Raw genomic sequence first — 23,066 nt, forward strand, 5'->3', positions numbered from 1 at the left:
CTCCAAGAGCTCTGGATACCGTAAGAGGTCCCATTCCCCACAGCGCTCTGCTTGCTGAAAAGGTGCCCAAAGCCCAAAGTCAACTCAGATCATGCTCCCTGAGGCACAGCACATAGAGACAATATTCTCAGCACTGCAGTTGCAGCAGTAGTCTCTTTTTTTTTCTCCTTTGAATATAGCAAACAATTGTATCATGCATCAGATACCTGAAAACCTGAATTCATGCTGTAGAAAGCATCAGTAGCATAGTATAGGAGGTTTTAACAATAAAACAGTAGTTGCTCACAGAATGCTCAGAAAATGGCCACTAATACTTTTTGGGTTGATATTTTCTGCAGGGATATCACTTTCTAAACTGACTTCCTTTTTTCTTTTCTTTTTTTTTTCCCCTATTTCTTAGTATTCTGCATTTCCAATTTTAAAGTTTAAATATATCTATACCTTCCCCAAGGAGAGGGGAGGTGGTGGAGTCACCATCACAGGAGATGTTTAAGAGGAGACTGGATGGGGCACTTAGTGCCATGGTTTACTTGATTAGATGGTGTTGGGTGATAGGTTGGACTCGAAGATCTCGAAGGTCTTTTCCAACCTGGTTAATTCTACTCTATTCTAATGTGCAAACTAATATTAAGATTAAAATCTTTTATGTTTGTTCTGTAGCTTGAGACAGAAAACTAGTGCATGGTCTGTTTTATCCCACTGGTTCTCTGAGGTTCAGGTATTAACATAAATACAGCCCATTAACACTTGTTCCTCTCTGTCAGGACATAAATTAAGTCTGCAGGTGTTCCATGAAGCTTTACCCTTGGTACTAATTAAGCCTTGATAATTAGGTTTGTTAAATTCAGGCCTTTAAGCTTATATTCCCTCTTTGGGTTGCCAAAATGGGGGTTTGCAATATACAAGCCCTGTTTCTGCAGGTTTTCTGGGTTGGTTTTTTTTTGTTATTATTTTGTTTGTTTTTGATAAAGCCAGAGTCATCATAAACTCTCCTTTAGTTAGGTAGTTAAAGATTCAAATCCTACGAAGAACTTGGATATCAGCTTGTATTTACATCAGAACATTTTCTTTTGCTGGCTTTTTGGCAGAGCACAGTCATTGTAGTGGAAAGTTTCCAGTCCATATGTTAAACACACAGATGCTTCGAGTCGATAGATGGTTGCAGTTCCAAATGAAATATCATACAGAAACGTACAAGCTGAGATCCTAAAATGACGATATTAAAACATGTTTCAAAACAATGGAAGTTTAGTTTAGCCAGCATAGCCCATTCAGAGGAAATAATATGGGGAGGGGGGAAATTTCTCAAGGTTTTAAAAGGTTATGTTCATGGGTCAGATGGTCTCAGTGCTAAATAAAAATAATAATTAAAGAAATCTAGTTCAAAGGAACCCCCCTGGGAACAGTGGTATTTGTAGCACATCCACAGAACACTAAATAGTCTAATCAAAATGGATTTTCTTGCCAGTTAATCTCTTCTTTTGTCTCTCCATAAATATATAGCCCATCAGATCAAATGTTTGATAAATGTCATTTTTCATCTAGACTAAATGAAACCCCAGCTACAACTCTATTAGAGGTACTTTCCACATTATTCATGGCAATCATGCTAACTCGATGCTGATAGCTCTCATCCAAGGGATATTTTCATAAAATATTTCTAATAAAAACTTTTTTTGTTTTAAAGGAAATAAAGAAATTAATAAATACTATTGGAGGACTTTCAGCCACATTAAGTTCTCATCCTTCATTTTATTTAGTGTTTTATTGACCAGAAAGCCACAATCAATCATGTTTGGACATGAGCTGTGTTTGTAGTAAGCAAAAGGGTTTCATTCAGATGCAAGGCATAGACATGCAGCCAGTTTAACACAACTAATAAAATTCTTACATCTTATTCTGATTTCTAATAAAACATTGTTGGGAGTTTGAAAATACCTTCAGTTAACTTTACTGAAAGTGAAAATTATTTAGGGTACCCATGTAGACTTTGCTACAAAAATAGGTTTGCTACAGAATGACAGGAAGTAAGCATTAGGGTGTTGTAAGAGTATTTTTTCAGTATCCAGTGTGGGTTTCAGTTCGTTTTCCTGTGGAATGGTTCTGCTGTGAGAGAGCTTTGCTGGAGGAGAGAAAAGTCAAAGTACATAATGATTATCATTAAAAGGCATCGCTTCTTATCGAAGAAAATACTAATCTCACCTTGTAATTTACAGCATTTCTGTATTTATAATGAGAAATAGCATGATACACAGCATCTATCATTGTAACAGTGTCCTAAATGCTGAATTAATTGGCAGATTTTTAATGGTGGCCCCATTGAGGCGTATAACGATTGACAAAATACTGTGAGAGAGGGTATACTTGATAGATTCCACTTATTAATAGGTCAAAGTCATTAGGGAGATAATGTATGAGAGAAGCTCCATTCAACCCCTCCATGTTTTCACTTTTTAGAGAAAGGGAAGCCCGAGATGGGCTACTGGAGTTCAAGTCTGTAACAGCATTTAGAGATTTCTAATTAAGAACGCTTCTGGGCTGCAGCATTTTCCATGTCAAGGGGGGGAAGAAAAGACTTCAATTTGGATATACAATTATTGCAGTGGTTTTAAGAGCTTGGCTACCAACTACAAGCTATAAATCTGAAAGTTGCTGGAAGCACAAAATAAATCTCCTCTTTCTTTTGCGCATCGGCTTGGCTTCACCTGGACTTTTGTGCTTCTAAATCTTCCTTTTGCGGTAATTTGGGAGACACTGCTTTTTATCAGGAGGTTGCAGTTCCTTTATTTACAGGAAAACAGCACTTTTCCCTTTTTTATGCCTCCCCTTCCTGCGTTCTGGTTAGAAAAACCTAGAAAACAGTCCCAAGATAAGCTGAGACAGGGTATGTGTCTGAGTGAGGGACATTCATATACCCTCCCCTCTGCAAAATAACTGGCATTTCATATTATATGTCTGAAAATGCTACCAATGAGGCAGAGAGTCATTGCTGATTAAATACCTCAAGGACAAAGATATGACAACTTTTTTTCTTTATAGTGAAGTCTTGTGCTGTACAACGTGCAGCTCCACGTGGGAAGGGAAGACGCTGCAAGGGCTAAAAGGTGGATGGAAAGCTGGGGGTTAAGGCATTTCAAAATGTCAGGCAGCTTGTTATATTGCAGTACATCATTCTGTCCCTGGAGACTGCTGCTGAGGCCCAGGCCAAAGCTATATAGAGAGCAGAAAATTTGACGCGAGCTTCCAAATTTTCTCTTTAGCTCTCTTGGGCTGCAACCCGTATGCCATGGTTAAACCATCAGGCTTTGCTCCACTGAGACCTTAGGACAAAGCAACTCAGTATTTCCTTTTCAGTGAAAGTGACTGCTCGTTTCCTTAGCAGAAATCTATTTTCCCACCCACTGTCTTCTTAGAATGAAAATAGCTTCTTTTCTTCCCTAAATAAAAGGTTGTCTTGAATTGCATAGCCCTTGTTTTCGTGGTCTTAACTTCTCAACTCGAATATTGGTGGAAGCTAGCAGTAGATTTTTAATGACTTGTGGAAGCCGTTGGTATTGGCGTGATACAATAGTTGTGTTTTCTGAAGCAGTGCATAATCTCATCTGGAGCAGAAGCAGCATTTATGGACATTCCTCCAACCCCACGCTCTCAGTGTGAAATGCCTGAGAGTGACTCTAACTGCACATATCCCAGCTCTCATTTCACAAGAAAACATCCAGTAATCCTATTCATCAGGGCAATCACTTTTTCCATGAGTTTTCAGTCTCACGTGTTCAGTAGTTCCTTACAAACAACCTAAAGATATTGGATTCTAGCCTAGTGAAAGTGCAGGGAGAAGCAGCCCCCACCTTTAGTTCTATGCATACAACCAAACACACAGAGACTTCTGTTGTCATGTAATAGCATGGTAATTTATTATTCCCACTGCCTCTATCACAGTTGTACAGCAGAAAGAGAACATGCCAAAACTGCTATTTGTGAGAAACTGAGTGATGGCCAAGTATAGTTAAATGCTGGGGCCAGAACCTCATCTCACTTTCCATAAAACTGTCCTGACAAGCAGCTGAGGGGTTTTGTAGTGTAAGAGAGTTTTCAGATGCTCTGGAGCTGGCAGCCTGCACCATTGTAGCCCACTCCTGTGCGTGCCTGGGTCAGTAGGGCACGTTAAAAACCTTCTCTAACAATGCCTGCAAACCAAGCTAGGTGGCATGATATGGAGGAGTACAGGAGTACCTATTTCCCATGAATGTTTGCATCAAACATAACTTAGCAACACCCTTCCCCACCCCCCCTAAGATCTGTGCTGTACTAAAATGTTTTAATGTTTACTGTCATCATGTCTTCCAGCCTGATGAAACTTAGAGTAGTTGGGTCAACTTTTATTTCATGCTTTTCTTTGAAGGGTATTTGCATGAGTGGTGCAAGACAGAAGAACAAATGGCTAACAGACATTTTTCCTTCTCCAAGCCAAATCCTTGCAGTATTGTTATAAATGTTATTACCCCTATAAATGAAACATTATTTGACTGTTGGTGCTGATGTTGGTGTTTGCATGCAAAGATTTGGAGATTTCAGAAAGACCTATAAGAACGATGAGAACTTTAATCCAACAGAGCAAAAGAACAAAGCACTGTCTTCATGAAGAAAAGATTAAGCTATCCCTTCTTTCAATCCCATAAACACCTGTGTTTGGAGAAAACTTCTGCTAGAATTAGGACTTTTAATCTAGTAGGAGGACATATATTCAGACCAATGACTGGGTTTAAGTAGACAAGTTGTAGCAGTAAGACAGTAAAAAAACAAAAGAAAGGAAAGAAGAAAAGGTGGTGATTAAGCACTGTAACAACTTGCCTAGGAATGTAGTGACTTCTCCATCACTCGAAGTCCTTAAATCAAGATTGAATGTCTTTCTAAAAGATACTGGTTGTAGCTCAACCAGAAGTTATGAGCCATGGGCTTGATGCGGGAATCCCTTGGCTAAATTCTGTTAAACGGAAGGTCATACTAGATGATCATAATGATCCCTTCTAGCCTTTAAATTGGTTACTCCATTAATCTACTCCAGTCGTGAAAGTGTCATTTGCCCAGACAGATTTCAGATCTTTTAAGCACACATGCATTTCAGTGAACCAGCTTGGATGGAGGCTACTCTGAAAATGTGTGCACAGCTCCTTCTGCTGAACATCTGCTTTAATGCCAACCTGAAGCATTTTCTTCTTAAAACTTTATTCCCAAAGGAAGCAGGCTGCCTGTTTGCACAATATAAATGTGTTGTGTTTTCTTCTTAGGCACTGTAGCTGAGGTACTTAAAACTGCATAGTTTAAATCACAGAAGGAGCCATTTATAATTCTTGTTCATTTTGTACACAAATCCATGTGATTCCATTAGATATGCAGCACAGCCTGTTATACAGTGGTGAATGGAGATCAAGCACTTCTGTTTACCTATGAAATTGCCTATTAAAATTACAATAACCACCATAAAAATGACTTTTTTATGTCTCTCCTCTGAGAGGAAGTTTCAATTTACTGGTTCGTGTAAAAGTATCTTGCAAGTAATTGTAAATATTTTAGGTAGATTTACTCTGATATTACTTGATGTGTCAAATTCATTAAAAGAAAAATATCTAGTGGAACATTTAAGAGACAAGTTGAAATCTATTCAATTATTTAAAAGGGAGAAGTAATTTAATATTCTGCACTTGTATAAAGTTCTTCCTTACAAATGGTTATGCAAATCCAGATTTGGAAGTTGAATGTTCCCTTTTACTTCTATTTTTAAGACGACCCATAAAAATAATGAAAATGATGGACTAAGTGGTAGAGAAGACAGAGTGGACAGAAGGCCTTGGCTGGTTTAAAGCAGCCTGGGTCTTCAGCATTGAGGACTCTAGTCCAAGGCGCTCTCAAATTAATCAAAATTAAAGTCAAAGCCAAGCTGCAGGGGAGGAGGCACAAGTTGGGGGCCAATTTTACTAAGAACTGAAGTGTTCCTATTTTATCACATGAGACTGGGGAAGGGGTGAGTGAAGAGGAAGGTCTGTATTGCTAAGAACAAAAGGTCTTTTTTGTACCCAAGGTATTGGTTTTGGTACCAACTCAACTAGAAGAAACCCACTGCTTTTTGTGGATGTTCCTGGATGTTTTTCTTGTGGGACCTACTGAATGAACTTTTCCTTTAATTTTTCTGAATTTCAATGATTTCACAACCTGAACTGGGTGGTGTAAGTGCTGTTCACTCAGCTCCTGGAGGCCAAGAGAGCTTGTGACCTCTTTTTCAAGGTGAGTCAGAGTTGTTTGGTACCTTCTGTAATGGTGTAGGTGTACCTGGACAGTAGTGAGGAAAGGACATATGCTGCCACTAAAAATTGCATGGATAAAATTCAGATCCTGTTCCCTACAGCAGCCTCTCAGAGATGTGTACTCACTGTTCAGCTGTTAAGATTGTTATTAAACTTTATGGACCATAAACCCCATGGAAACAAGGAAAGTGAACAACTATGCTATTACAATAGTGTCAAAACAGGAGACATATTTCATGGCCTCAAAACTGTAAGCCTGCCTACACGCAGCATCTCAGCTCTCATGGGCTGCCTCAGACTACAGTGTTTATTTAATCTCTAAATTAAATGCAATGTGGCTAATACATAAAGCCTGGAAAAAATATGTTCCTTTTAGTTTAAAGTTCAGCTTCATAAATCTGGCTTTGCAGACTGCCTTCTGAAATGGGAGTTGATTTTTTTTATTATTATTATTTATTTAAATATTTGTCAGACATCCATCATCTCTTAATATTTCCTGTCGTGGGAATGTACTTAATTCCTAACTAAATCCATCTTGATTTGCACTAAATGCCCCGACTTGCTCAGTACTACAGAATCTTGATTAGGGGAGACAGACAAACAAGGGGATGAAAACATTTTTGACACGCTGCTGTGGGGGTGGGAGGAAGGAAAGCCAAGATGCTAAATGTGGCCTGGCCCAACAGGGCAGTGCCTTTACTTTCCAAAGTCTTTGTTTTGAGAAAGGAACCATGCCTGAGTGTGTTTTAAGGTGATGGCAGACCTATCCCTTGCATGTAGAGATTTGCCTTTCAGTGTCCTCCTGCAAATTGCCTTTGACTGGGCCAAGTTGCAACAGTTTAAATGTCATCTTTCACATAGGAACAGTGAATTTATAACAGTGCTTTCTAAACCTCCCAAAATTGAGATTGCAATATTCTAAAGGCTGGGGAGCCTCTCTCTATGTGTGTATATCTATACAGAGATATATATCTCACCTTGGGGGGGGTGTGTGGGCCCATCCATTCCTTCCTCTTAGAGATGACCAGCTCTGTCTTTTATAATGCAGTATTTCAAGGCAGGTGGAAGGTACTGCCTGGTTTTGGCAATTTTTTTGTCCTGGGGCCAAAGGAAAAGTGCTGTGATGTTAGAATTATGTGTTTAGTTTTTAAATTGTTTTCTATTAATGGGTAAATGCTCCCAGGTTTTTATTTATTTATTTCATAGAATCAGAGATTCATAAAGGTTGGAGAAGACCTCAAAGATCAAGTCCAACCTGTCACCCAAGGCCTCATGACTACTAAACCATGGCTTCAAGTGCCACATCCAATCCCTTTTTGAACATCTCCCTCCACTACCTCCCTGGGCTCAAGGTGAGGAGAAAGTTCTTCACAGAGGGAGTTGTTAGCCATTGGGATGAGCTTTTTTATTTAAAGCCTAAAAGAGCAAAGTGGGGATGCAGTAAAAAACCAGAGAAAATAAGTGTTACAACAGGAACTTTTTCCTGGGCTACACATTACTTCTAGGATGCTCTCTGTACATCCGATTGCCTATTGCTGGTTTCTTCATGATTTGTGTGTTCCTGGTCTGTTGAAGAGGTTTGGGGTGTGAAAGGCTTTTGGCAGTTTTGTGGTTTGGGTTTGGTTTTGTTCCAATCAAGCATCCAAAAGAAATTTCAGGATCTGGAAGCAAGTAACCAAGCGTGAAAAATAATGACTAAATTTGATACAAAAGGAAATGTAATATTTCTTATTTCCCTTCCTATAATGATGATTAATAAAAAGACAGCTTCAGTATGACCTGTTCCTCCTCCTACACACGCTTTCCTCTTTCCTACAGGCTGCTAATGACTATGGCTCTAATTATTAGGTGTCGCTGATCATAGGGAAGCAATGTATTTCATGCTGCTGTTTATTCTGGGTGTATAAAGCTGATACTCATCTGATTCTTCTATATGAGTTGATTAATTGCCACCAAATTAGGAGCTGGTCTTTGAAGGAATCCAGCCCATTGTGTTCTATTCATGGCAAACTTGTTAAAGCCCGTGAGGAAAGTTTGTAACGTGTGTGTTACCCTGGTTTGTTGTTAGCAGACCTGATCCCCTGAGTAGGGTTAAAAATGTTAGGAGTCTTCAACTGTAAACATTTTTTCGTGTGACTGGGAGGTTACTTTTCCTAAGTACCTTGCTAACTGTACACTGATAGTGTTGCATGCAAACTGACCTCCTGCACAGTGCTTGCTGACAATGACATTATTTATTTGAATTTATTGGGAGCTATTATTTAAGAAATGCTAATATTATCTCTTGAGTCCTGCTGAGGGAGTTTATAAATATGCCAGGAGAAACTAATGTAGAAAACACTTGAAACCCTTTCCTCTATAAAATTAGAGAGGGAAAGAAGATGAGTGATATAGCAATACATGTAGATAGACAGATGTATTGTTTTAACTAGGCCACCAACTCATATTAAATGTGAAAACATTCAAGCCAAAAATTGTTCCTGTGCCAGGAAGACTTGTGTCCTTTCCCAAATACTTGTATTTTAAATGTCTTGGCCCAGAGGTGGGCATTATATTACAGGATTTTATAAGTACCTTTCCAAAAGAAACTTAACTACACCATCGTTTTGGGTGGTAAGAATAAGCCATGCATTATATGCTTCCCCAAAAGTAAATTCATTTTTAATGTACCATCTGTTGCTGCAATACAATACAAAGACAAATAGTTGAAAAACAGAAAGAGAATTGACAAGAAAGAGAAATGGGTTTTGATTTGCCCTTTCATCACGCACATAAAGCAACATAAGCTCAATCAATGCAGAGAAATGAAAGCTAATACATAATAGTGGTTGGTCCTGATTCTCCCCACCTATTGTTTCAAGTCCTAATTAAGAAAGGGGAGATCTGGGTTAGAGTAGTTCCTTCTGCCTACCCAGACTCAGGCATACCATGTCAGGTTCTTGGTAGCAGTTCCTGAGAGGCTGTTAACTCTCCCTCCTTGACACAGGAGATCCTGAGTGGAATCGCTGTGTTGCCTGGTAAAAGGCAGAACCAGCATGCAAGCAAATAAAAGCTTGTCCGAGGAAGTTTTAATCAACCCTTTTTATGAAAGGGATTTTGATGGATAGTTTGAGACTCTTTAGAGCGGGGGATCTCTGCAGTAATGTCATGCTTTTAGGAGCTTGTTAGACAGCTTAAAGGTGTGATTAATATTTAGCAAAATGATATATGGGGAGGCTTGAAAGCTGAGGTTATTTACTATGTATAATTAGCTATGGTTATTATTTGTAAAAAGACACTGTGGATTCTACATGTAAGTAACAAAGCTCAGTAAGAGGGTTTTATGAGTTATAAAGTTCACTTAGTATCAAAGAGATGTTCTGTAAAGCCCGTTATTCAAATGTTTGAAAAGAAATATTGAATGAAATTATAAGCATAAAGCCTTTCTTCTTCAGGGACACATGCTTCTATAAAGATGTTCTGGTGAGATAAGTTTGCCTATTCCTCCTCTTCCCTTCCCCCTTATGTTTAAAATGAACTACATTTCAGAGACATCTGTGTGTAGACTCAAAGCTTAAAGGAACAACAGAGTAAGGAAATGAGCATTGTTAGCTTAGTGAAATAAATTCCTCCTGACACTTTGAGGTGACATTGCTTGCTTCAACAGGAGGAGATTAAAGAAAGGAATTCCATCTTTCTTGTGATAGGAAATATCCTTTTATTATCCAGAGCCAAAGTATATATTAAAAATATAATAAAAAGAAAATAATTTGCTACTTTTCCCAGGTTACTGAAGTGCCATGCTGAAGACATGGGAAAGATGATTTAAGTAAAGCACTTGGTATGAATACCTGTCCTTTCTCATCACTGCTTACTTTTTAGGGTCAAGTGATAAAAGAGACCTAGATATGTGGAATCTGCTATGTCTGGAGGTTTCCCCTCTTCCTCTGAGAGCTGGAAACTTCAGACAGTTGGAGGCTTCAGAAATAACTCAAGATGGAGATTGTGGAGGTTTTTTTGTGTATTTACTATAACCAAAAAAAAAAAGTGATAAAAAACCCTCAGAGTATTATGAGGCAGGTGAGGGATAAATGCAGAGGCAGTTATTTTGCTATGGAGAGTGTGATAAAATTAGATAATAGAAAGGTTCTTTTGTGCCTGATTTAAAACAAAAAAAGTCTAGAGCAGTTCCTATGCCAGGTAGCTCTTAACATCAAAAGACCCTTTGGGCATCTGCTGCATGAGTAAATTTTAACTTGGCCTTGAAAAGCTATATGCAATTTTCCTTGGAGCACTCTCAGCTTATTTCTCTTTCTCTTCCTCTTCCATTTAGTGTGTCTCTACCATGTTTCAAGAATTCAGCAAATCTCATAGAATTATAAACGAAATTATGTGATAACAGTCTTGGTGTCTTGATTCTGATCAGGGCTCTGTCCCACTAAACTTTGTGATTCCTCCTTTGAAAGTTAGCTGTTCTAGGAAGAGAATGAAGGAGGGATGGTGTATGTGAAGCTTTCTCTTAACTATATTACATCTGTAAATCCTTCTGTGCTGATCATGGTGGTAATTCCAAAGAGCACTTTCTGACTTCTTTACTGAAATACGTGTGGGAATACTGCAGTTTTGTTGTGTCTGATCTCAGGTTGGCTTTATTATGCAAAACCAGTGAGCAGCTTCCAGTGCTCAGAGAAATCCTGGTGGAGCATATTAACAAAAGCATGTACAATTACTCTCTACTGACTTTCACACCATGCTAACGTTGTCCTCAGTTAGAGTGAACATGTTGTACTTTTGTTTTATGTTGTTGTTATTTAATTGTGAGAGAAGTTTTCCTTCATACCTGCTCTCGGTCTCATTCATATTCTCCTCCTTGCACCCCTTTCCTTCTTTTCATCCAGATTTCTCAACCTGGTTAGCAATCACTACAGCTTGACAAACAGGGCATGTTTCCAGCCAAATTTTGTCATTATCGCATCTTAACACTTTTTAACAGAGATGGAATAAAAGAAAGCACTTTGGTCATTTTGGAAGAATTATATTTCCTGGGTTTATACCTTAAAAAGAGGATCTGTGGGGAAAACACTGCTTTTTGAACAGTGATCTGTAAAAATGGGCTGTGTTGATGCAGGAGACAAAACACCCCTCCTTGTTTTACTGCTTTTCTTCACTGCTTAGCACTGCTGCTCTTCCAGTTTAATTCTGGACATTTCAATTTCAGAAGTGTTTGGGAGTATTTAGAATAGAATAGGATAGGATAGAATAGAATAGGATAGGATAGGACAGAATAGAATAGTATAAAATAGGATAGGATAGAATAGGATAGGATAGACTGGACCAGGTTGGAAGAGACCTTCAAGATCATTGTGTCCAACCCATCAACCAATCTAACCCACCTAAACAACTAAACCATGGCACCAAGCACCCCATCAAGTCTCCTTACCAGGGGCTAGGCAGAATGAAAACATTGAGAAATAGGCTGAAGTATTGATGTAATTTATGAAGTCCCTAATTATTTTTTTTTCCACTATGCAGAGTTCACAGATTGAACAAATGATGTCCGGTTTAGCATCAAAACATTCAGTTCAGCTAAGGTACTAGAAGGACTGTCTAAAAAAACCAGTTAGACTTACTGTTTGCATTGTGGGTATTTATGTTTTCTCTTTTATTTATGTATTCATTAGGCAGATCTGGGTGTATTTCAGCTTTATGCCCTAAATGGAGAGAACATGACCATATCCAGTGTTTGCCTTCAGGGCATGAGGAAAAGCCCGTGTGACAAATCTCTCTTCAAGGCATAAAGACAGAAGAATCTCTCTCTTAAAAAAACAAAATAAAATCCTCTTTTTTTCCCCCATTCTTTTTTTTTTTTTTGTCCTTTTCTTCTTTTTTTCTCCTGCAGAGAGCTTAGTGAAGAGATCTAGGTTTTCAAGATAGGCTTCTGTGCATGTGTGTCTCTGCTTTTGCTCTAAGGACACTTGGAAGGCAAATCTGATAAAGGGAGAATAAACCTCTGTTCTGGTCTTGCTAGGAGCAACTCAGTTGTCAGCAGTGTTTGCAACACTTAGAGTGTATTCAGCACTGTAAAGCATCTCTTCAAGCTCTGATTTCTACTGCCCCTTCAGAAAAATCCAATACTATCCAAATCTGTTAAATATTTTTATTGTAATCATTCCTTTTAGCTGCATCTTAGAAACGTGAACTGTGTTCCCAAATTCTCATGTGGCATTTTTATTTGTTTGACCTTTTTTATCACTTTTTTATACACTGCCAGTGTACTCCTACACTGAGACTCTCCATTGCTGGAGGAAGAACTTAATGGGTTTAACAGCTGTGTCTCTTCTAGATACAAAACAAAGCTGTTCCCTGGTACCTTAGTGGCATGTCTGAATGTTGAACCCCTGTCCTGCCTCCTCTGCAGCCTGCTCCAGGTGAACCTCCCCTGGCAGCGGGGGTTGGACTAGATGATCCTCAGAGGTACCTTCCAACCTCTGATGTTCTGTGATGCTGTGATTACTGAATGTTTCCAGGTGTCCAGGTTTACTGGACGCCTTTGAGAGCACGGTGTGGAAAGCATCTTCCTATCGCCTGAACACTGGCATTCATGGGCTGTTGGTCCCTGGTGGCATTACCAGAGTGTGTTCTGCTTGCTAGTGGTACAGGGTGAGTGCCATCTCAGGTGGTGCACAGAGGGCTGCCCACTACCACAGCTGGGAGTGCTAAGCTGTGCATCTTCTGTGTGCATGTGTGAACATGGGGCAGGCAGAGCCCGCTCTAGCAGCTCATAGTTTTGAACAGACAATTCTCCAGGAATAAATTTGATTCTGGTACCTGCTTCATGAGAAAATATCCCACCTTCCTTAGACTGTTTTTTGTTTGGAACTATGCAAATCTGACTTGTAGTGGCAGCCACACTTGTACCAGGGGTTTGAGAAGCTGTTCTCTTTTCCTCCAAAGCCATGTTTTGCCACTGGAAGGCTTTATGCCAGGGAAGTCAGTGCTGCTGGATCTCAGCACTGTGGTGTTGCTTAGAAGTGTCACTCAGGTTTATTTCTCTGTATTTGGCTGTATGGCAGCTGCCTCCCTGGAGCATGAAGGTTAGGAACTTGATTACTCCAGCTCTGGCAGATGTCACTGAACCCTGAGCACAGAGGGCAAAAATAAAGATAAATAAAAACAACTTTCAAGCTAATTTTATGTTCAATTAGGCTAGTGCAGTAAAGAATATTCTTGACTCCATGGCTTATTATGCATGTTGGTGCGTGGAACTGAAGCCTCTTCTACAATCCTAACAAAAGAAGGCTGTTCCTTCATACAAAGTGTGGCAGCACAGGGTGGGACACCAGCGTATATATTTTCCACTTTGCTTGCTTGGTTATTAGGCTATGGTTAAGCTTGATTAGCTCTCTGTGTCCAAGATTTTATATGTTTCATTTTTTAGCTGCAATAAAGCACAGTAAAACTGTGCTTTGCTGTTGAAGGGGAATGTTTCTGTTCACTAAGTAATTACAGTGGTATTGAGATGAAAATGCTATAAATATATCATAGAAGATAAGGGAGCTAAACATTGTGGGGATAAATTATCAGGGATAGAGGTGTGTTGTTTTAATTATATTATCTCATTTGGTATCTAAGATACCAGCTTAGGAAGTGATCAGAGTGGATGACATTGTTTGAGTTGATGTTCAAGTTGGAAAAAGGCCACAGTAAATTAGGTAATGTAACTGCCTTTGTGTAAAATTGGTCAGCGAGGCTCAGGTATGAAAACTGAGAGCAAGTGCCACCATATTGACTTTCCTTGCACATCTGACATGCAGACATGTATCTATGTACAGTCGTAAAACAAGTGCTGTAAAGCTGCAGGAAATTGTTCCTTCTTTTTTTCCCCTAAGCCTCTGCATGATTTGTCATCTTTTTTTTCCTGTATTTCCTCTCACTCCACTCTAACTTTAGCCATGTGGGCTTTTTAATGTCTTCAAATCACAATGCACATCTATAAAGCATATCTCAGTAATCAAAATAGTGGTGCAGTTCCAAGAGGAAGATTATCTGGGCAGACTGGATAGATGGGCTGAGAGAATGGTATGAGATTCAATAAGGTCAAGTGCTGAGTGCTCCACTTGGGCCACAACAACCTCATGCAGCGTTACAGGCTTGGGGAAGTGGCTGGAGAGCTGCTCAACAGAGAAGGACCTGGGGGTGTTGATTGATGGCTGGCTGAATATGAGCCAGCAGTGTGCTCAGGTGGCCAAGAAGGCCAATGGCATCCTGACTTGCATCAGGAATAGTGTGGCCAGCAGATCTAGGGATGTCTATTTGGCAGTGATGAGGCCCCACCTTGAGTATGGGGTTCAGTTTTAGGGCCCTCAGTACAAGAAGGACATTGAGGTGCTGGAGTGTGTCCAGAGAAGAGCAACTGAGCTGGTGAATGGCCTTGAACACAAGGCATGGCTGAGGGAACTGGGGCTTAGCCTTCAGAAGAGGGGTCTGAGGGGAGACCTCATCACCCTCTGCAACTCAAAGGAGGTTGTAGAGAGGTGGGGGTCCATCTTTTCTCACATGCAACAAGTGACAGGACAATAGGAACTGGGTTTAAGTTGTGCCAAGGGAGACTGAGGTTGGATATGAGGAAGTTTCTTCACAGAAGGGGTTCTCAGGCATTGGAACAGGCTGCTCAGGAAGGTGGTGGAGCCACCATCCCTGGAGATATTTAAAGGATACATGGATGTAGTGCTAAGGGATATAGTTTAGTGGTAGTGGTGGGATTGTGAACTCTAGACAAGCAGTTGGACTTGATCATCTCAGAGGTCTTTCCCAACCTCAACAGTTCTATGACTCTATAATTAGGTCTCAGCCAGACCAAGGAGGAGACCTGGAACATGGTGGCTCTCCTGGTTAAAAGCAAGGACACAGATTCTGCAGGACCAGTGTAGGGAGATGCATGCTTTACTCGCACCAGCCCAATCCAGATGTACCTTCTCCCCATTCTGCTAAAGGAAGATAAATGTAAACACACTGCAGCACCTGAGCATCCTCTGCTACCTGGCCACTGCAGTTCTTGGTGCAAATGGTGCTGTTCCTTGCTCACCAGACCATGTTCTGCCACTTTAACCTCTGCCAGCATAAAACTCTGGCTCTCATAAAGTGCTCTGAATTTGAGCCTGGAGTAATTTCCCCCCTATCCACCCTTCCCCTTTTTCCCTACCTTGGTTTTATTTGTTCTAAAAACACAAGAAAGTGCAGTTTTGGACTGGTGCACTGATGTGTCCTCAGACTCTCAAAGACTTGGGGAAGCACCGCTGCAACACGAGTGGCTTGTTTGCTTGAAGAGCTGAAGAATTTAAGAGCAGGAGGGGAAGGAGGAGGAAAAGGGGAGGATGCACATAAATGTTTGAGACATAAATTATGGCAGCCGCAGGGCTGTGATGACTTTTGTGTCCAATTTCCAAGCAGAATTCTATGATCCTGCCCTTTGTGAGTTGCATTGCTTCAAATGCAGTCCTCTCAGCAGTGCGATACCTTCTTTCCACAAGTACCTTTCAGCGCCTTTCACACTGATCCTGCGCTCTGTGTGTGTCTGGAATATATCTCAACGCCTGTGTTTTCCTGGGTGTTGTAAGGCTTGTGCTTGGACTATTTTTCATGCAAGTCCTGGTTTTAAGGGATCAAGGGCATGTGCTTAAAATCAAGTCAATATTCAGGCTTGGATGAAATAATATAATGACTGTAGGTACGTGCATTCTGCTTTGTGTTTCACACTAAAGCTCCAGTCAGGATTGAAAAGAGAATGCTAATCACCCTGGCCTCTGGTTATCTACTGTATATGCCTACAAATGCATTTTGGCCATAAAATATTTGTTACATTTGTGTTTCATTAAACCCAGAAGTTTAGCAGCAGTGTCTCTGGACCTCTGTTTCTGCCTGCCATTTCTTTCTGCCTTCAAAATGTTCTTGCTTTGAAGTAAATAACTGATTTTGCCACAGATGTCTTAGTGCTATAGAGAGCTGTTAAAGTAATTGTACCTACTTCCAACATGTATGAAAAATGAGAATTCCTGAGAAAAGGTTTTGACATCCTCTGAAAAGATAATAACAGTGTAGGCTAACAGGGAGAGAGCTGTACACTTTACTTTCAGTTTGATCACTTATTTTATACCTATGCATTACTGTTTCTTTAATGTTCACATATAAAATTCAGTTAAATGTTGTTCCTAAGAGCTGCAGGCAAACTCCTCTGAAAATACCGAGATAATGAACTTGAACCTGAGCTTTCTCCATCAAAGAAATCATTACAGACAATGTGTTTTAGCTTTTGGCTTTATTCAGTTTAAATTCACATTTTCTCTTCCATGGGAAGAAGAAAGTGCATCTTTAAGAGGAGGTGTTTGTTAAATCAATATATACCTGTTGCTATTGCTAGGAATTGCCTTTCTGCTTTCAAATTGCTGTACAAAATACCTGAGTAGGCATAATGTCAAGAATGGAAATAATCAAAGTGTATTTAAGACTTGCTTGGAAAAAGAAAAAATCCATTTAAAAAGTAGGAATGTGGGGTTTTTTTTTTCCAGGCATTTTAGGACCATAAATTGAAACACAAGTATTCAAATTATTTTTCAAAGAGATTCAAAAGTGTCGTGGATTTGCATAGCCACAGAGTGAACTTTTTTTATCCTCAGCATTTAAGTTTTCTAGCAGTTCTGTATTTTAGGAGACTCCAGTGCCCCATAAAAAGCAAATACTCAAATTTTCAGTTTCTAGGTACTGAATATTTTCCCTTCTGCTGGCTTTGTTTTTACAGCCATAATTTATTTTAAAAAGAAAAAGGGAGAGAAAGTGAGAAACTAAAGAAATGAATGGAAGACTTAGGAAAAGGTCATTCAACAAGCTCTCTAACATCTGATAGATACTGTCAAATGCTAGAATAAATATACTACCATGGTGGAAAGGAGGTGAGCTGGGGCCCAAGCAGCGAGGCTGCACAGAGCCTACACTTTGCTAGCTCAACTAAAGTGCTGCCAGCTGATTTCATTAGCAAGAGGATTCAGAAGATAAACGTTTGCAAGTAAGAATAACAAAACCACTTCAGTCTTTACCAGTCAACAGCTACAGGGGGCTCTCAGAGGCTGTTTACAAGTGCTGAGGCTCCACGTTTGGGCTCTCCAGCACATAACTTTACTACAAAAGTTTGGCTTTTATTATTATTATTCCCCAAGAATGATGATGTGTCCAGCAATCATCAAAGCTGAAGATCAGGAGTAGCCTTGGAAAAATCAGCTTTAAAAATGTAAAGCTTTATATATTTGGACTTGAATGGGTTTGGTGTTTGGTTGTTTGTTGTTTGGGGTTTTTTTTTTCCACTTTAGAATAACTGCAATAAACCCATCAAGAGGCACTGAACGTGCTGCCAAGGATTAAAAATGATGTAAGGAAAATGCAGCATGACTAACTCATCTCTTGCATCCTGGGGTGCCTAACGCTGCACTCGCCCCCTGCAGAACACTCCAGGGAAACCTTCTGCTGCCGTCTCACAGCCGGCCTCTGGTCTTAGGCTGTGCAGAGCTCAACAGATAAAAATGACATTTATGGCCATTCTAGCAAAACTGGATCACAAAAGGCCTGGGTTTTCAAAACTGAGCTAGTATCTAGTCTCTCACATGGTCTATTAATGCTCCAAGCAATTAATGTCACCTCTATTTTGTTTGTACTGAACCTCATCTTGCTCCTTCTCTCATGCCTTGTTGTATGCCAAATCATAGGCCAGCCTTTCTTCATCTCGACTTAGTCAAAAAGGAGACAGAATGTTTACCAGAGCACAGTCATTTGGACATTGGAAAGTTATTTGTGATGGTAAACCACTGTCCTGTAGTATTCTGCTTGGTGCTGTACAAAACCTGTGCAGCACAAAACCTGTAGATGTCTGACCTAATTCATATTATGAAGAAATCTGATCATAGGATGTTAGAGGTTGGAGTGACCATCAAATCTCTCTTTAATGCCTTCAGTTTGTCAGTCAGGATGTGTGTATCAAAGTCCACTCAGTTTATGAGGCAGGGCAGCTGGGGAGCATTGTCTCATCAGAACTTACAACTGCAGACAGAGGAGGCAGCCTGACTTCGGCCTCTAGTGCATAATGGAAGGTTATTTCTTGTGAACTTAGAACTTCATTACTGTCCCCAGACACCAGCCCTGGATGGTCTTCTACAGTTTGTGTCATCTCTGCTCTCTAAATTAACAAGCTTCAGTGTTCTCATCTCCAGTGCTATAGTAATGCCACTTTCAGAGCTGTGAGTTCCCCTCTTTCAATCTGTAGCCTCAGGTGTGATATAAAAACTCATGACTGTAATATGTTTTGGGTTTTTTTCCCTTGTTTCCATGAGTGATATGGCTCTGAAAGGATGAAGAGTGTCCACCAATGGCAGAAATCTTAGAGAGGACAGTACAGCCTGATTGCATTCTAGAGGAACTCAGAATATCATCTAGTAAATGTTTGCACAAGAAGTTCAAAATCTCTGGTGAAAGTCCACCTCTTTAGAGAGAGATGATAGCTGAGAACATCTTGTGGGGCTTTGTAGTTGTTTTATGATCTCTTATTTTTGGTGGTTTATTTTTTGTTTTCTTTGCATAATCTGTGCTAAAGGCACAGCCACAGCTCCACATGTTATGAGAAATTGTGCAGATTTTGGTCACAACCTTGTACCCCTAGCATTAAATATATATTTTAGAGAGCAATGTTTCTTTGCTGTTACTCTTGAGGCAATCTGGTATTTGCAGCATACCTTCATGCTACGTGTAGAAATGCACTGTGCACACCTACCTGTGACCTCTGGTGTTTGTTTATCCTGATTTATGAGATCCCATGCATACTACAGGGAAGAAGAATAAATATGCAAAGTGCCAGTAGACTTTTAATGGACTTGCCCAGTATTTCTTCACAGAAGCTGACCTTGAAGTTGCTTTTCATGCACAAGTCAAAATATGTAAATTAAGATCTCAAAGTGACAGTTCAAAACATGTATATAGTTTGTAAAGTTCTTGCCAAAGCTATGGAAATTTCATGTTCTACAAAGGCCATTCATCAGCCTCTGAAACTGTGGGCAGCAATAGTGTAGAAAAATGGCATTGCTCAACCACAAAGTCAAATTTGGTCAAAGTACTAAATTTCCCTTCAGTAGGACTAGAAATCTGCCATCATGAAGTCTGTTAACATACTGCCAGTCCAGTATGGAGCTTCCAGCTCCCTAACAAAAGCAAAAACTAAGCTGGTATCTAAAATTGCCTAATTTTCTTTAATGACATTTCTTTGCTGCTGTTCAGAATGCCAGAGATGGCAAAATAAGCAAGACACACAGCTCTTCCAAAGTGAAATGAGAAACCTGTGGGGCCTCCAGCTCCTCTTTCCTAAATAAGTCCTAATAATATAAAGTCATTTTAAATATTTCTGTTGGCTGCATCTACATGTTGAAGGCTCCCAGAAACTTTTTCATCTCATATTTTGCCTCTTGGTTTCCCTGTACTCCCGTTCTCCAAGCATTGCTTCCAATGGCTTCCAGTCCCAGCACAAAACTTTTCCATAATATTGAGGATGGCCTTTTCCTCTCTACCCTCTGCTATTCTTTGCAACATAAAAAATCAGTGCAATGAATTTCAGATACATTTATGATTAGTCCCCATCTACAGCAACCACTGCTTTTGGCACAGAAACATCTTCTGGAAGCGTTCTTGCAGACAGATAAACAAGCAGGTACACTGGGATGGTGAGCAGATGAGTAGGAGATAGCTGGGCTCAGTGATAAATCTGTTGTGGGGGTGAAGGGAAAATTCAGGCAAAACATTTGGTGATGTGGAAGTGCAGAAGATTAGGCACACATTACAATTAATGCTACTATCACTAAACAGATATCAGGGATGTAGTGTGTGTTGATTATTTCTTCTCTCTGTTTGTACTGGTTTCCTCTCCTTTGCAGCTGTATGGCTATGCCAACAAAAGCCCCTGAGACCGAGCTTTAGCCGCTGCTCCTCTATAACTGCATCATTACCTCACTCCAAACAAAGTCCTTTTTTTTTTTTTGTCAATAGAGGATGAAAACATTATTGGATTCAGGAGCTCACAGTAACCCTGTATGCAGCTAGGGATGAGGAGGATAGATTTATGAAATGGACCATTTCAAATGGCATTATCTTCCCACAGTGAGGTACACCTTTCATAAATCATGGCAGAGCACTTGGAAAATAAAGCATTTGTTATTCCTGCCATGTATTGTATTTGCATCCCCCACAATGTGATCTTGGGGGGGGGAAGGGAGACTCTTATGTTTGCATTTGTTCTTCCCTAATAATTAGGGCTTTTTATTTCCAAATTACAGAGAAGACTCAGAAGCAGCTTTATTACAATATGAATTTTTAACTTACCTTTGTCTAGTTGGAGGACCCACACTGAGCCACAGTTTTCTAGTTTGGGTATGAAGCCAACTATTTCTTACATACTTCCAGTATTGCAGGGCATTCTCTGCCTCATTATGTAGCAGGAGGTCAGCTGTGGAAAGGAGTTCAAGTACAGACAAAAAACTTGTTTTTGCAGGCCGGTGGGCTAGTGCTATTTTATGAGTTTTTTTGCTTCTTAAACTCAAAGACTGTTTTGGGTCTATTAATAAAGCTGTTGCTGATGCCTTTTGAACTTACCAACATCTCTATATTGCCCTGGGTGGGAAGAGGCCTCTCTCTGTGCTGTCAGTATTTTTTCTGTATTTTTCACAAGCCAATATTGCAATAATTTTACCAGTGAGTCTGATGCCACTTGGGATAAATGCAGCTCTCTATTAAACCTGTAACTAGCCTGATGTGGAAAGTCAACATTTATTACACAGTAGTATTTGTGTGGATGCTTTAAAATCATCTGTTTGCTCTGCAGAGGAAACTTTTGAGAATGCTGGGAGATAGCAACTTGTCATTACCTGTAATAAGCCAAGGAGAAAGGCCTTGATTTTGGGGAACCTGTTTTGACCAGAATTGGTAGAAAGATAAAGGTGACGGTAGTGAGGCAAATTGCCTGTGTTTAAGAACAGAACAAAAGAAAGCATAATGGCATATTGAAGTGTGTGCATTACATTCAGAATATTATCTAGAAATGTAAAAAAAAATATATATATTAAAAAAGGTATTATCTTAAGTAATTTCTAATTTCAGACCCCCCAGGACTCAAAAGTTGGCCAAGGTCAGACTTTATTTCATCTGCACTACCTTAATCCTGCCTCCTTGTGAGTTTGTATTAAATTATTTATTTATCCCCCCCTCCCCCCCCAGTACATCCTTCTATGTGTTTATACCCCCCTGGAAGGATGTCATACTGAAAACAAAAGGTTGATTTTAGCGAAGCAATGGGTGACATTTCTTAAACTTTAAGGTTTTGGGGGGTTTTGTTTGTTTTCTAAATAGGAGTGGAGGGGGTGGAGCAAGTAGCTTGTTGTTTTTAATAGCAAATTAGGTTTTCCTATGGAGTCCATGTTAAAATGACAAAAGGGCAGTAGTGTTTTGTTAATTTGCAATATATAGAAGAGTGAATGAAATGTATTTATCTGCTTACAGACATTACAAGTTTCTTTTCTCTTTGATGTACCTCCTTTTTTCCCTCTTGGATGTACAGCCTTTATTAAGACCAGAGCATAGATGAGAGCAGCCTATTGCTGCCAACATGAAGCTCAGAGCTTCCTCTGCAGTGGAAACTGAGAGATCAAGTCAAGGTCAAAGTCACTATTTATTCCTGAAATTTCTGCAGACACTGTTATTTAGATGTAATGAGCCCTGCTCGGATCCGGTTTGGAAAGATACAAAAGCTTTGAACTTTGAAGTTCGGAGGCTCCAGTTACATACGTGGGTATCTGAACCCTGAATCTGAAGGCTTGGCATTTTAGATGTTGACTTTCCACAGGGTTTGGGAGAACTTGCTCCTGTGATAGTGAAAATGTGTTTTGCTGAGGGCTAAGAAACTACTACCAGGAGTGTAAGCTTACCTGGTTATCGGCACTGCTCCGCTGGGGCTTGGGCTACTGCTCCTGTTTTCACTGTGTATATAAGTACACTACAAGGGAGAGAAAATGCATTTTATCAGCCATGCAAAACCCATGTATTAAAGCTGCAAGTGGCATACAATTGGGCAATGTTTCACATTTTGGGGTTTTATGAATAAACACGAGATGATCATGGCTGAGGAAACATACACCCTTTCCTATAACATGTGGGAGGCTTGTATAGGAGCTTGTTGAATACAGATAGCAGCAGCTGCTGCTTCTGAGAAATAATGGAATCTTCTTTTTTCTGTAGATTTCTTAAAACTCTTGATATAGAATAATATTGGTTATGTCATTATGGCAGAAGAATTGCTTTTCTAACTGTGCTGAAGTATTGAACAGTAGTGTATATAATGGATAAAAATGGTTCTTCTGGATAAGAAGAGACAAGTATTGTCACCTCTGTTTTGAGGGGTGTGAATAGCATAGTTGTCCTTTCTCCTTTTTTTGACATCCATTATGAGGACACCATGTGGGAATTTTGTTTCCACACTAGTGTCAGGCTTTGAAGATTTTTATGCTGTAGCTGCGATGAGAAATTCCCCGTGTACTGCTCTGCCTCAACACCTACTGGCAAATAACATCCTTACCTGTGTTAGTATAAGGGTATCACTGTTTTGTTTTAGTGCTTCAGTGTTTAAGGCTGTCAAATAAAGCTAGGATTCATCAAGAGCTGTTTTAATAGAATTGTCAGGTAGCTGTAGTGGCTCTGATTTAAATGAGT

At 39.8% G+C, this 23,066-nt stretch overlaps 1 protein-coding gene and 1 long non-coding RNA gene across 3 annotated transcripts in view; one reads left to right on the forward strand and one right to left on the reverse strand.

Moving 5' to 3' along the window:
- The window catches only part of WWOX (WW domain containing oxidoreductase), a 510,998-nt gene that overhangs the window by 337,672 nt on the left and 150,260 nt on the right, over positions 1-23,066 (forward strand). The gene's annotated exons all lie outside the window — the stretch shown is intronic.
- Positions 1,966-22,354, reverse strand: LOC137452840 (uncharacterized). Its single transcript, XR_010990179.1, has 3 exons — positions 22,286-22,354; positions 20,688-20,811; positions 1,966-2,122 (listed from the first exon to the last, which is right to left on the reverse strand). It is a non-coding gene; the product is annotated as an uncharacterized lncRNA (long non-coding RNA).

Source organism: Melanerpes formicivorus, unplaced genomic scaffold, assembly GCF_026170545.1.
Source record: "Melanerpes formicivorus ecotype bairdi unplaced genomic scaffold, bMelFor1.0.p_v2 SCAF_59, whole genome shotgun sequence".
Taxonomy (NCBI): Eukaryota; Metazoa; Chordata; class Aves; order Piciformes; family Picidae; genus Melanerpes; species Melanerpes formicivorus.